Genomic DNA, 13213 nt, shown 5'->3' on the forward strand with positions numbered 1-13213 from the left:
TCCAAGCTCAAACCAGAATTTTTCAATTCTTTCTTCTTCTCGCAATTCAGTTGTCAAATTATGTGACGGAAAACTGTTCCATTCTGTGTTTAATAGACCTATGTATTCTCTGTCATTCATTTTAGTCTGTCGAGGAAGGTGTTCAAACAGTTTTGAAAAATGTTTGTTTTTGTGAAATTCATAAGTTAATGCGTTTGTAGGTATCAAACAATCTTAATACACAGAGTAATCATTTTTGAAATTGTGTCTGTCACTAAATCTCTGACACAGTTCGATCATAAAATTTCGGCAGTTTCTTACAAACTCTTTTTTTGCAGTCACATCGGTACTCATTTTTAAAGCTTCAACAACTAATTTATCCACTGATATAGCATTATTAATTTTATAATGAGAGCTATCATTTGGATTAATTCTAGCTACATCTGTCATGTCCACGTAATCGTTATCCATATACATTTTTAAAATATCTTTGTATATGATTTGAGGAATATTGGAAAACATCGGTTTCTGACATTGCATTTTTTTCATTGCAGCACTTAATTTTAAAAATACAGTTATAATAAACAAATGATATGCTTTGTTTATCTCAAGTTCAAAATAATTATTTATTTCAATTCATGCATTTTCGACACTTTTGTTAGCAACATTCCATTCTTCTTTCAAAAACAGCGCAAGGCATGACCATAACTCATGTAAATGAAACATACATTGATTATACGTAAGCCATCTTGTTATACATAGCTTCTTTACCATAACATCTTTCAAACGTAGTTTAATTTTACAAACAGCAAACCTATTGACTCAAGCTGAATAAGAAACGTAATTATAAACAAGATTAGGTATGTCTTCGAAAATTTGAGGCAGCTGCTTAATAGCATTTTGCGCACATAAATGTTGGATATGACATCTGCACTTTATTATTTTTATACGTGGAACCAATTGTGATAATTTTTGTGCAACAGACTTATGGATTTCTACCATAACACTAGCTGTATTGAAACAAAATGCATCAATATTTGAGATAGGAATATTTCCCCATTGTAATGATGATAATGATTTTCATGTTCAGCTTAAGAATCTGCTTTTTGATTTTCATCTCCGTCATAAACTGGTATTACATTCCACAAACTGTCTCGTACACTTTCATTAAAATAACGAACAACTAGACACAGAGCCTTATCTTGAAAAATGTCGGTACTTTCATCTATCATAACACTGAAAGGGGTAGTTTGTAGTACATCTGATAATCTTTCTTGTTGACCAAGAGCAATAACATTTTGTATGAAACAAACAATCTGTTTTTTATTGAAACCGTCAATTTTTTCAATTTTTCTGAATCATCAAAAGTTTTTAGAAAAAATGGTAAAAGAACTTTAGACTTATAGCATGACTTTTAACGCATTTAATATTTACCTGAAGAAAACATTGACAATCATTGCACAATATTTTAGGTAAACCGTTGATAAGTAGTCTAATCAAAGGGTACGAACCTACCCATTTTTCAATGAATTTATTGAGATACCCAAGATTATCTTCTGTACTTTTACTTTAAGTATTTGAAAGACTTTGAACATTTTCTGAAGGTATAGGAGCATCACTGTCTTTTCAATTATGTACTACTGGCTCATTAATCACCACCAAGACATTGTTATGTTGTATAAATTGTAGCACTTTTGTCTTATGCGTATCACTGTACAAGCCATGGCATTTTAAAGTGCTCAAATATGGTGTAAGCGGAATTTTACAAGCTTCACAAAATGCTTTGAAACTGTGTCGGTCTTGAGATACCCAGTCTTTTAAAACAGGATGTTGTTTCCATTTTGGTTTATAGACGCGATTGTTCATTGTTATTAGTATTTGCGTATGTAATATCATACAAATCTATAAAAGCTTTAATGATATCATGTCATTTTAAAAAATTTCAAACGTATTTTTCGATGACCACATGATCATGACACAATTTTGTCTATGTTTTTAATGAAACTGATAACATTCAATTTTTAACAACATTTCTCAGCTATCTTATATTTTCTACCTTATCACATAACTAAGGAAAACAATAAATAAAACAATAAAAAAAGTAATACTTTACAATAACATAACCCTAGTGCATTACAGTAAATAGATTATCCGATAAACACATTAAAATAATACAATTATTTTTTTTAACTGTCATAAAAGAAGGAGATAAAAAAATTTTAGTATTAGAATAAATATCTATAACTTATATGTATGGCTTCTCTTTGTATGTAAATTATCTTTCACATACGGCAAAATCTTATGTTAGTCAAGAGGTAAAAAACATTTAATGTGTGTTAACTTTTACTACACAGGTATTAATTTTTTTTTAGAAATCCCTACTCATCAAAATCACGTCAAAAGATCACATGACAAAAAACATTAGAAGTTTTCAATGAGTTCTAGAATTATAAGTAGACAAAGGAAAAATTCTTTTAATCCCGTGTCAGCAAAAGCAATCTTTTCTACGAGATCAAATCATTACATGTCCTGCAAGCAAAAAAAAATTGCAAGTCCTAACTAAAAAAAATCAGGTTTTTTTAATATTGAATAAACGTCAACAAAACCTGCATTTTTGGTTGGAGCTTGTGGTTATTTCTGATCACAGGACTTGTATTTCTGTTTACAGCAGGACTTCATTTTTCGCAAGTAATCGATCACACAAAAATGTACCGTCTTATATTATTTAAACTTCTTAAAATTACCTAAATTACTTTTATTCACCATTAAGAAAACCTGATTTTTTTCGTTAAGACTTGTAATTTTTTTTCAATTGCAGGACTTGTTTTTTTTTTTTTTTTTTTTTTTTTTTTTGACAAAAGGGCTTGTAATTAATGTCAAAAAAACGTCCTTAAATATCTTGTTCCAACGTTTTATAATGCCGCAAAAGACGTTTATTCTAAATAAAAAAAACCATTTTTTTAGTTCAGACTTCTATTTTTTTCCTCGCGCAATACTTGAACTTCTTTTGACAGTATGACTTGTAATTTTTGCGAGCATTAAATTTAAAAAAAAAGTCCCTTGTAATTTTGTTCAAACGTCTTAATGCCGCAAAAAGACAGTTATTTAAAAAAAAAAAAAAAAAATTTTTTTTAGTTGAAGCTTGTATTTTTTCCACTCGTAGAACTTGTATTTTTGCAAGTACCTTATCACATAAAAGTCTAAACAAAATAGAAAAAAGATTTTTTTAAATTAAATACTTGAGTCTAGTGGTCGATGACTGACTCAAGTCATACTATCAACAAAAAATTCAAATATTGCGGGAGGAAAAAAATAAAAGTCTTAACTAAAAAAATTTGTTTTTTTGATATTAAATAAATGTTTTTTGCGGTATTCTAAAACGTTGGAGAAAAATATTTAAGGACGTTTTTTTGAAATTAATTACAAGTCCTTCTGTCAAGAAAAAAAAAAAGTCCTGCAATCGAAAAAATTACATGTCTTAACGGAAAAAATCAGGTTTTCTTAATAGTGAATAAAGGTAATTTAGGTAATTTTAAAAAGTTTAAATACTATAAGACGGTACATTTTTTTGTGATGGACTACTTGCAAAAAATTAAGTCCTGCTGCTAACAGAGATACAAGTCCTGTGATCGGAAATAACCACAAGCTCCAACCAAAAAAGCAGGTTTTATGGACGTTCATTCAATATTAAAGAAACCTAGCTTTCTTAGTTATTGACGTGTAATTTTTTTGCTTACACGACGTATAATGTTTTAATCTCGTAGAAAATATTACTTTCGCTAACACAGGCTTAAGGAGATTTTTCCTTTGGCTACTTATAATTCTAGAACGCTTTAAAAACTTGTGATGTTTTTTGTCATGTGATCTTTTGACGTGATTTTGATCAGTAGGGATATAAACCAACTATTAGTCATATTGTGCATTATTGCATACAAGCTAACCAAAATACTGACATTACATAAATGACTGAAAATATAGATTTGGTTTTTTTATTATATCATACATATTAAATCAACAGTGAGATGCAATATATTTTAACACTGACTTGACAGCTTTTAATTAAACTTATGATTTTTAATTTATACTATTTTTTTAATGATAACGAATGTTCAACGTTTATCCATTTTTTTATTTTGGCTTGTCTAGCTATTTCTTTGAGAAACAAGCGTTCTCCCTGTTGTTTAAAAATTTATTCATCGTAAAATTATTTTCAAATATTTTTAGCAAGGTTATATTTATTTGGAAATTTCTATAATTGTTTACCTTCCTGTATGAAGAAAGGGCAAAAACAGTAAAACCATTAAGAAAAGTGTTTATGAAAATATCCTTAAATTGCTATTATTCGTTTGTAGCTCCCACAAAACTTAATAAGCCCAGCTAAAATTGTAGTATTTTTCAATTAGTAGTTCTTTTAGTCCATTTAATTTTTTTGACAATTTTATAAACTTCCAGAAATGGTAAAACCATCAAAAAAGATGCTTATGAAAATATCTAAAAATTGCGATTCTTTAACTGTAACTCCCACAAACATTAATATACCCAGCTAAAGTTTTAGTGTTTCGCAATCAGTGGTTTTGTTTCTTTATTTAATTTTTTTTTTAATTTTTTAACTTACGAAAAGAGTAAAATCTTTAACAGAAGTGTTTATAAAAATATCAAAAAATTGCGTTTTTTCGCTTGTAGCGACCGCAAAATCTAATTAACTCAATATACTATGTTTAATCTTAATTATAGTCCGTTGTAAATTGATAGAGTGTTTCAATGTTACCAGAAGTACTTAACCTGAAATATACCTTTTTGAAAAACGTAATACATCTAATTACCTGAAGTTTGAAAGGACCTCTGAAATAAAAAGATAAACACCAGTCCTATTATGGTTTTTGAAATGTTAAGAATGTAAAATTACGCACTGTGGGCAGGTATATACGTTAGTAGTACCGTTGAGGGTAAAAAATAATGTTTTGAATTCAATATTTGCTAAACTATGAAAAGAGCCACATTTTATATTTTATTTTATAGGTCCTGTCAAAATTTCAGGCAATTCAATGCATTACTTTTCAAAACAAGTTAAATTTCAGATTATATACACTCAAGCAATTTTTCATGATTATGAGATGTAACATTTCTCTCTTAATTTACAACAGATTTCATTGCACTGATTGCAAATGGATTGATTGATTCCTCTAAGTACCTACTTGGCCGATCTTCTCGTTGTTTTGAATGTAATTAGCTAGATAGTTGAGATAGCTCCGTTGTCTACTATTTTTGTCAATATATACAGCAGTATGCTATCGTCTGTGTCATAACCATAAAACTGATTTCCATGTCTTTCTTGGCAAACATCTTCTGAAAATAACCGATTACCAGCATTTTCCGAAACAAAATTAAAAAGAACGGAATTATTTCTACAAGTACATAATAAAATGTCGGCTCAGGTTTTTCATTTTTAGTTAGAAAATGCTGGTACAGGTGATTTTTTCATGCTCTTCCAGTAGAGCTCGTGTTAAACAGTTCAACTTTGAGCAGAAACTTCTGAAGATTTTGTCCAATTTGGAGTATAAACAGAGTTACCATTGGATGTAGCAGATTTTAATCTACCAAATGAAACATGTTCTGTTTGTCAGGTTTTTGCAAGGGAGCTACCTGAAGTATAAATAATACTTACTAAGAATATACAGTGCTCACAAAAGGATATCTGGCCTCTTGTTTAGCTTATTCATCAGATATGACTGGGAAAATGACAAAATTTCTTACCAGATACATTCACTTTTAACTTTTTCATTGTTGCTAAACTAGAAAGTAGTAACAGGAATGAGCTCTTGACGAGAAAGTTGCAAAACGGTGGTTTTCCACAGAAGGCCGAAATGTCGATAGAGCCCCGGCAGAAGGAGGATAACAGAGAGCACCGGTAAATAAAGTTTGTTCGCTTTCACTGGAGGTATGAGAGTAGAATCTCCTCTTGGATTGCTCTCCGTAAAAGCAAACAAGCCTTACCTACCGATGTCAGATTCTCGAATCTCTGTTCTCTCTTGGCTGTCGGCTTGCGGTTGTCAGTTCTCTCAACATTGACGTTTGGAAGTTTTTCATCAAGAACTCATCATTAATACTACGTATTAGTCTAGGTGCATCGTTTAAGTCAGCAGAGAAGGTACTGGTAGACAATTCTGTGTTTTTTGTTTGTCAAATTGTATTCTTGCCATATTTTACAAGTTTTCTCAAATAAATATTTTATAAACAGAAGGAACGGACAAGTCCCCGATGAGATGCCACCGCATCATTATTATAATCCCCAAGCTGTCCCACCAAGCTTTGTCGGGCCCATGTCTCAATATCAACAATGGAAGGAATACTGCCAATGGAAGCAGTGGCAGGATTGTCAGGCTCAGCAGCAAAAATTACAAGCTCAGTCATTCAGTCTCTATTTTCAACCACCACCTGTCAATGGTGTTCCCGTACCACCTCCACCCCTTATAAAAAGTACGCCAAATGTAGGCGAAAATCCCAGATCGTTGACACCACCTCTGCAGCAACAAATAAGTCAGCAAGGGGCACTCCCCTGTAACGGAGGACAATCTCAAAAGTGAGGAAAATAGATCTTGATGTACCTACTTTATTATTATTACTAACAAGTATTGTAAAAAGTAGTTTTTAATTATTAAATTCTAGCATAAATCATAATGCAATCATAATTAGTAGTTTTTATACTAAACAGACAATACACTGATGGCGAGTGAGCTGAATTTGAGAAGCAGTACCCGTACAGGTAGCTGTACGATGACATGGAATATTATAAATCCGTAAGTATTGTCACATTAACTTGTTTTATAAAGTGGTAAAAATATGTATTTTTTATTATTTCTTGCAGACGTTCATAACTAAAAAGAAAAAAATGCTGTTCTATCAAAAAAACTTTCAGGTAAATTATGAGTTTTAAAACTGGTCTTAATACTTGTAAGTACTTAATGATTATTGATTACCATTTTTATTTACAGGATTAGAGTATGCTCTTTAACTAACTACTCAACACTGAGGAAGAATAGTAATTTAAATTGTATTGTAAACGTTTTTAAAAAAAAATAAACACTTAATTATAACTTTCCGTGTTTAGTATAGTAGTTGTGTAATAAAATTATTTTTTATAAATGCTTTAGCTGGTGTTTGTAATCCTTTTTTTATGATCTACATAGTTTTATTTTAAATGTAAATTTCAAGTCTGAATTTGATAATAAATTTTTAATGTAGTCTAGCGCTGTAGACTAGAATGTAGGTTGGTAAGTATAACATATAAATAAACATAAATAACAAATAAATACAATTATTGGAACATGTCAAAGCAAGAGAGATAGTGTTAAGTTGTCCAGACGTGTTCGGTGACTCCACAATGGACAAACTTGGCATCAAATAATTAGTTTTCTAATCATTTAAAGTACTTCAAACTATATAAAGTATTTTTAAATTCTTGTAGTAACATCGATCATACAAATTGTGAAAAAATCAGTTAACATGAACATCAGGCTTGTAGAAATAGTTAAAGAACATGATTAAATTCATTGCATCGTAGATAGTTAACATTTGTCTAATCAAATTTTTTTAAATATTGCAAAGGTTAACAGAGGCATATTATGTTTACTACAATTTTTATGCAATCGCAATACGAAGACAAATGGCCATGGTTACTACTGTTTTTACAGTTTGCTGGAGTACGTATGCTGGGGAATATTCCAGAACAAATCTAAACACTTGAACTGTGTAATATTGAGCGTCATAAAAGTGAAATTTTTTGTGTGTTTCTAAATTAAAATCATTTAATAAGACATAGAGGCATTGCATTTTATTTTAATACTGCAACTTGTAGCTGCTGTTTTAAACTATGAAGTTTTTCAAATAACTAATGAAAAACTATGTGAGTAATGGCACTCTTAAAGGAACTTTTAAAGACTAAGGTGAAAATGAGTTTTAAATGAGTGTAATTTTCTTTCTACTGTTTTTTATGACCTACGTTTAGCTATTCTCTCATGCCAATTGAAGTATAACAATGTCTTAAATTATTCTAAGTCATCGTCAGTGCTTGTCCACCTACCATTTCATTTATTTATTACAGGAAACTTAACAACAGTTGGGCTAAGTATCACCATCGCTTGCACGCCCAAGCATTACGTATACTCTAGTGTTAAAAAAAACTAATGAGTATTTGAGCTACCTACCGTCTGCGCTTGCTTGCCCAACAATTATTTTATTTATTGTAAAAAAATAAAACAAGAAATTAAAAAAAAAAACAAATAAAAAAATTATAAAGGAAATTAAAACAACAAACCAGGGGGTATTAATGGGTCATGGGACCCACGGTAAGAACGAAGTTCTTTAAACATGAGATGAGTATAGACACAATTTCTCAGGTAACAAGGGGGTCGCCAGACCCACAGGAAGAATGAAGCTCTGTAAAAGTAAGTACTGCATTCATGTTGTTTACTAAAATAAAAACTTGAAAAACGAATAAAAAAAAAGAAAAAAAAGACAATAGTTCAGTACTCACGATGGTTGAGCATCGTGAGAACGTCGTGCATAAATACAGTACTCACGAACTTCAAACATCGTGAGTACTAAGCTATTGTTTTTTTTTACTTTTATTCGTTTTTCAAGTTTTTGTTCAAGTAAACAACATAAATGCAGTACTCATCTTAACAGAGCTTCATTCTTCCTGTGGGTCTGGCAACCCCCTTGTTACCTGAGAAATTGTGTCCATACTCATTTCATATTAAAAGAACTTTGTTCTTACCGTGGGTCCCATGACCCATTAATACGCCCTGAATTGTTGTTTTAATTTCCTTTATAATTTTTTTATTTGTTTTTTATTTTTTTTTATTTTTTTTTATTTTTTGTTTTATTTTTTTCTTTATTTATTTCTTGTTGTATTTTTTTTTTTATATTTTATTTTGTTCCATTTTTTTGTATTTCCTTTATTTAATTTCTTCATTCATTTTCATATTTGATCTTTTTTTTTTTCCCTTTTTTATTTCTTTTTTTTCCATTCCATTGTATTTATTCATGTCTTTTGTAATTTTGTTTTATTTTATTTTCATATTTTATTTCATTGATGAAAAAAAATCTCTTTTTTCACTTTCTTTTTGCGATTTTATAGCTTATTAAAACAATTTTTGTTTTATTTTTATATAATTACTCAATGACATTGTGCCATTATTTGTTTATCAAATTCAAAATAAGTGCCCTTAAAAACCATCAAAATGATATGAAACTCTTAATCAACTTATATAATAATCTTACATAATTCATTTATGATTGATTTAATGAATTACTTTATTTATGTAATGATGTTATATTGCAAGCGCCTTTAAAAACATTAATACGTTCTTCAACTCTATTCTACATGTTTTTTTTTTTTTTTTTTTTTTTAGATGTATTATTTAGAAAACAAAAACATAATTTATCATAAATTGAATGTATTACCAGTAAACACATATAAAAATTGAATATTATAGTTACGAACCACACGATAAGTACAAGAAACCGAGTTTCCATAGTCGGCAGCGCTCGTAGTAAAATGGGTAAGTTACCTGATTTATATGCATCAGGCCGAGGGTTCAAACCTCTTTATTGGAAAGTGTTCTTTTTTTTTTTTTTTCAAGAATTGTAAAAGAGAAAAATTCAAAGTCAAATAAAAATTATTATGGGAAAATATAATTAAAATTTGTTTAAAAATTAATTGCTTGGGAGTGTAAGGGGGAATGGGGGGAATGGTGGGTAAAGGTGTGCAGAAGAGTAGCGGACGGTTGGCAGATATACATATGTAGTGGAGAGAGGGGAAGTGTGTGGAGAAGAGCAGATGAGGGGGATGGGGTAAGGGGGGAAACTTGAGAGGAAGAGACTTCCGATTAAAGAAAAAAATCTGTCGGTTTTAAAATTCCAGCCCCCCGAGTACGTGACATAAAGAACCTCGTTTTAAAAGAAAATAACTAGCTGGGCTACTTACCACTGGTGCTTGCTGATCCAAGAATTAACTTATTTATTTTAAAAAAACTAATAAGAAATTGGCTTTGCATAATTAGCACTTGCTCACCCAAAAATTAATTTAATTATCATTGAAAATGTCATCTAATTTTCCGATTAGTTTTATTCAGTCTATCTCAAGCTAATCTCACTGTATTATTACATAATCTTTATTGGATATTCACTTTATTTATCATCACCAAGTCTATATTAAGCGATGATTATGTGGAATATTAGTAGATCAAGTGAACAGTTTTATAGAGTAATTACGATCTTTCATATTTTTTTTGACACCAGACATTGTTGACATCATCACTTGCAATTTTTTTTTTTTCATGATCTGGTGTAATTTTTAACAGACATTTACTGCAATAACATAAGGAAAAAAAAAAAACTTAATATTTATTTAAGAAAAATAGAGTTGTATTAAATAAAACATCTAAATGCCTGAGCTTTAAACCAAAAAACTCAGAATGAGCTTGACTATTCCAAAAAGTTCGTTAATGAGCATCTTTATATCAACATCCAGCTCAATTCATTGGCAAACCTATTTTTTAGTATTTCAAGAAACGTGTCCAGTTTTTTGCCATTGAGATTGATATTTACATCGTTTATTTTAATTTGAGCTTGAAAGTAAGCGAAACTTATCGTATGTTTCTTCATAGAATCTTCATCACACATTGAACTTACAGTACGTACAGAGGTCGCACTTGAGCTTGACGATAAATTCTGCAGGGGGAAAAAATTCAAAATAATTATCATTTCATTTTGTTTTATTTTTATTTGTTTAAAAACGAAACAAACAGTGCTGCGCGCAAAAAAGTTTAATTAATTGGATTGTGGAAACTCAAATAAAAAACACGATTTCCATGCAAAATTCACTAATTTAATACTCTTGAAATAACATGTATTGTTAGAACTATTAATAAAAACTCAATTATCGACAAATCAGTAAAATTTAGAAATGAAAAATAAGTACTTACTTATAGTTACAGTTAAGGCACCTTCAATTGATATCATGGCTTCCAGTAATTGACTAGCTTCAACAACAAATAGAAATACAAAAGAAATGGTAACGTCAATAAAAAATGACGATGATAATGGGAAATAAATCGATTTTTTCAAAACTCGTTGTTGCGTTTATTTTCCAGCACGATTCCGGCTATAGCACCAGCTTTTTGTAGGTTTAGAGTCTAAAATCTTAGTTTTAGATGACGAGTTAAATCAAAATTTAGTGTTTGTTTATAATTGAAGTTTATACTGTTAAAACGTACCTTGTTATTAAATTGACAATATATTACGCAGTGGTTGTCTCACCAAGGTAAGAAATAGATGCAAACTGTTTGGACACGTCCAGTCAATTTCCTTGGCATATACCTTTTCTTTTTTGATTTTCTGCAACATCGATCATTTGAAATTATGAATTACAAGATTTTTTTTATAATACTGCTGCTGTAAAGTAGTTACCATCGTGACACAGCTAGGAACAATGGTAGCAAATGACCCTTGTTGATAAACATAGATTCATCCAAATTTAGTATTAAACCGTTCGGATGAACAAATAACAAAAACTAATATTTGAAAGTTATGGAGAGTACAAAACTGTTCATGCTTGTTAGTTCTTACATCATACACTGCAGCAAAACCACATGGTACCATGACATACGTTTGAAAGCTCTTTAATATTTTCCGACCAAGTCCTAAATAGTAATGATCTCCAGTTGCTTTCTACAAAAAATACGTCGACTCTAAGAACACGGGTCTTAGTAGCGGATGATTGCCCCGGTGTACCTATTATTTTATAAATTTTGTATTCTGAGCAGGATATTTTTCCAGGTATTCAGATTGTTTGATGTCAATTACCTGAAATGCTTCCTAGTAAATACTTCTAGAAAAAAATCATGCTATTGCATGACTTTATAGAGCATCTCGTGTTTCAACAGATGGTTTAATGTCAGCTTGCAACACCTGGAATTGTAAGAAAATTTTTTTTTATCAACTTTTTTAAATTGCGAGAAATATATTTTATCAGAATAATTTACTTGCAGTCCCCGCCAAAAAGCTAATAGAGCATCCATAAAATTTTTTAAATTGGTATTTGGTCTATGCACGTAAACCTCCTGCAACAGTGGTCCTTGACCAATGTATTTCATTATAGTTTCGTAAGGCTTATTAAATCTTCTCAAGCATTCATCATCGCCTTTACAAATTGCTCGTATTATGTATTAAATTAAAACTATCTTGATAATGTAATCTTGTAAGCTTTCAAATAATACTCGTAATAGGAATCAATGCCAGCTCCAACACGTGAATCTCTTCGAACCCAATCTTCGATATTCACATTTAATTCTGAACCAATTAAATCGGTCCCTCTGTGTCTTAATTTACATAAAACATCCATAGCTTTTTGAACTTTCTCGTGCAAATGCAATTAATTAAGACATATTGTCACGTTATTTTATTAGTTAGGCATTTACCTTGAACACTGCTTCTCCTGTTAACTTTGACAGGGCGGCTAATTCTAAGATAATACCACCAGCACAGACTGTACAACTTTCTTTGGTCATTTTTAATGGTACTCCTATTATGACATTTCAAATTTATCTACAGTTAAATACAAGGTTGAATATTTGAAAAAAAAAATTAGAAAAGATGTATTGATTAGTCAAGTTTTAAAACGCAATTTACCTTTCTAAAGGGTATCTCGGTTGTGATATTAAATGCAGGTAGAAATCTGTCTCCTAAATCTTTTGCTAGAGTCAATAATTCACCTCTATACCAAGGCATTGCAAATTCATAACAAAGTGTTTGTCGTCCAACTTTTTAAGCCCACTACAAGAGTATCAAGAGTATCCACCAACATAACATGAAAACTTAACACTTAATTAAAAATATATTGAATTGTAATAACCAAGTGACTTAATCTAATGTTACACCTACTTTCCAAGAGTGGAGTCCATATCTCCTCGATCTGGCTTAAATCCTCTGTATCTACCCTTACAAATCAATGGCATAAGTCTGACATACTATATATATATATGTATTGGGTAAGGCTGCAATTTAAGAGCTGCTATCGTAGCAGAAAACGCCATGGCACTGTCAGCAGTCACTACAGGCTCTGAAGTTAGCTTCGGCAAAAAGAAGACCTCCCACTTTTCTTATTCTGGTGTTGGAGTGGTGGGGGATCCACTTTTTTACCATGTTGAGATTTTCTCTGCCATCGCTGCCT

General features: G+C 30.5%; 1 pseudogene; it reads right to left on the bottom strand.

The window, feature by feature from the left end:
* Nucleotides 1-11265: 11265 nt before the first annotated feature.
* On the bottom strand, nt 11266-12998 carry LOC106646810 (ER degradation-enhancing alpha-mannosidase-like protein 3; annotated as a pseudogene).
* Nucleotides 12999-13213: the final 215 nt, after the last annotated feature.

This window comes from Copidosoma floridanum, unplaced genomic scaffold (assembly GCF_036245765.1).
Source record: "Copidosoma floridanum isolate Cflo_tuat_1 unplaced genomic scaffold, Cflo_Japanese_pri ptg000004l, whole genome shotgun sequence".
Lineage (NCBI taxonomy): Eukaryota > Metazoa > Arthropoda > Insecta > Hymenoptera > Encyrtidae > Copidosoma > Copidosoma floridanum.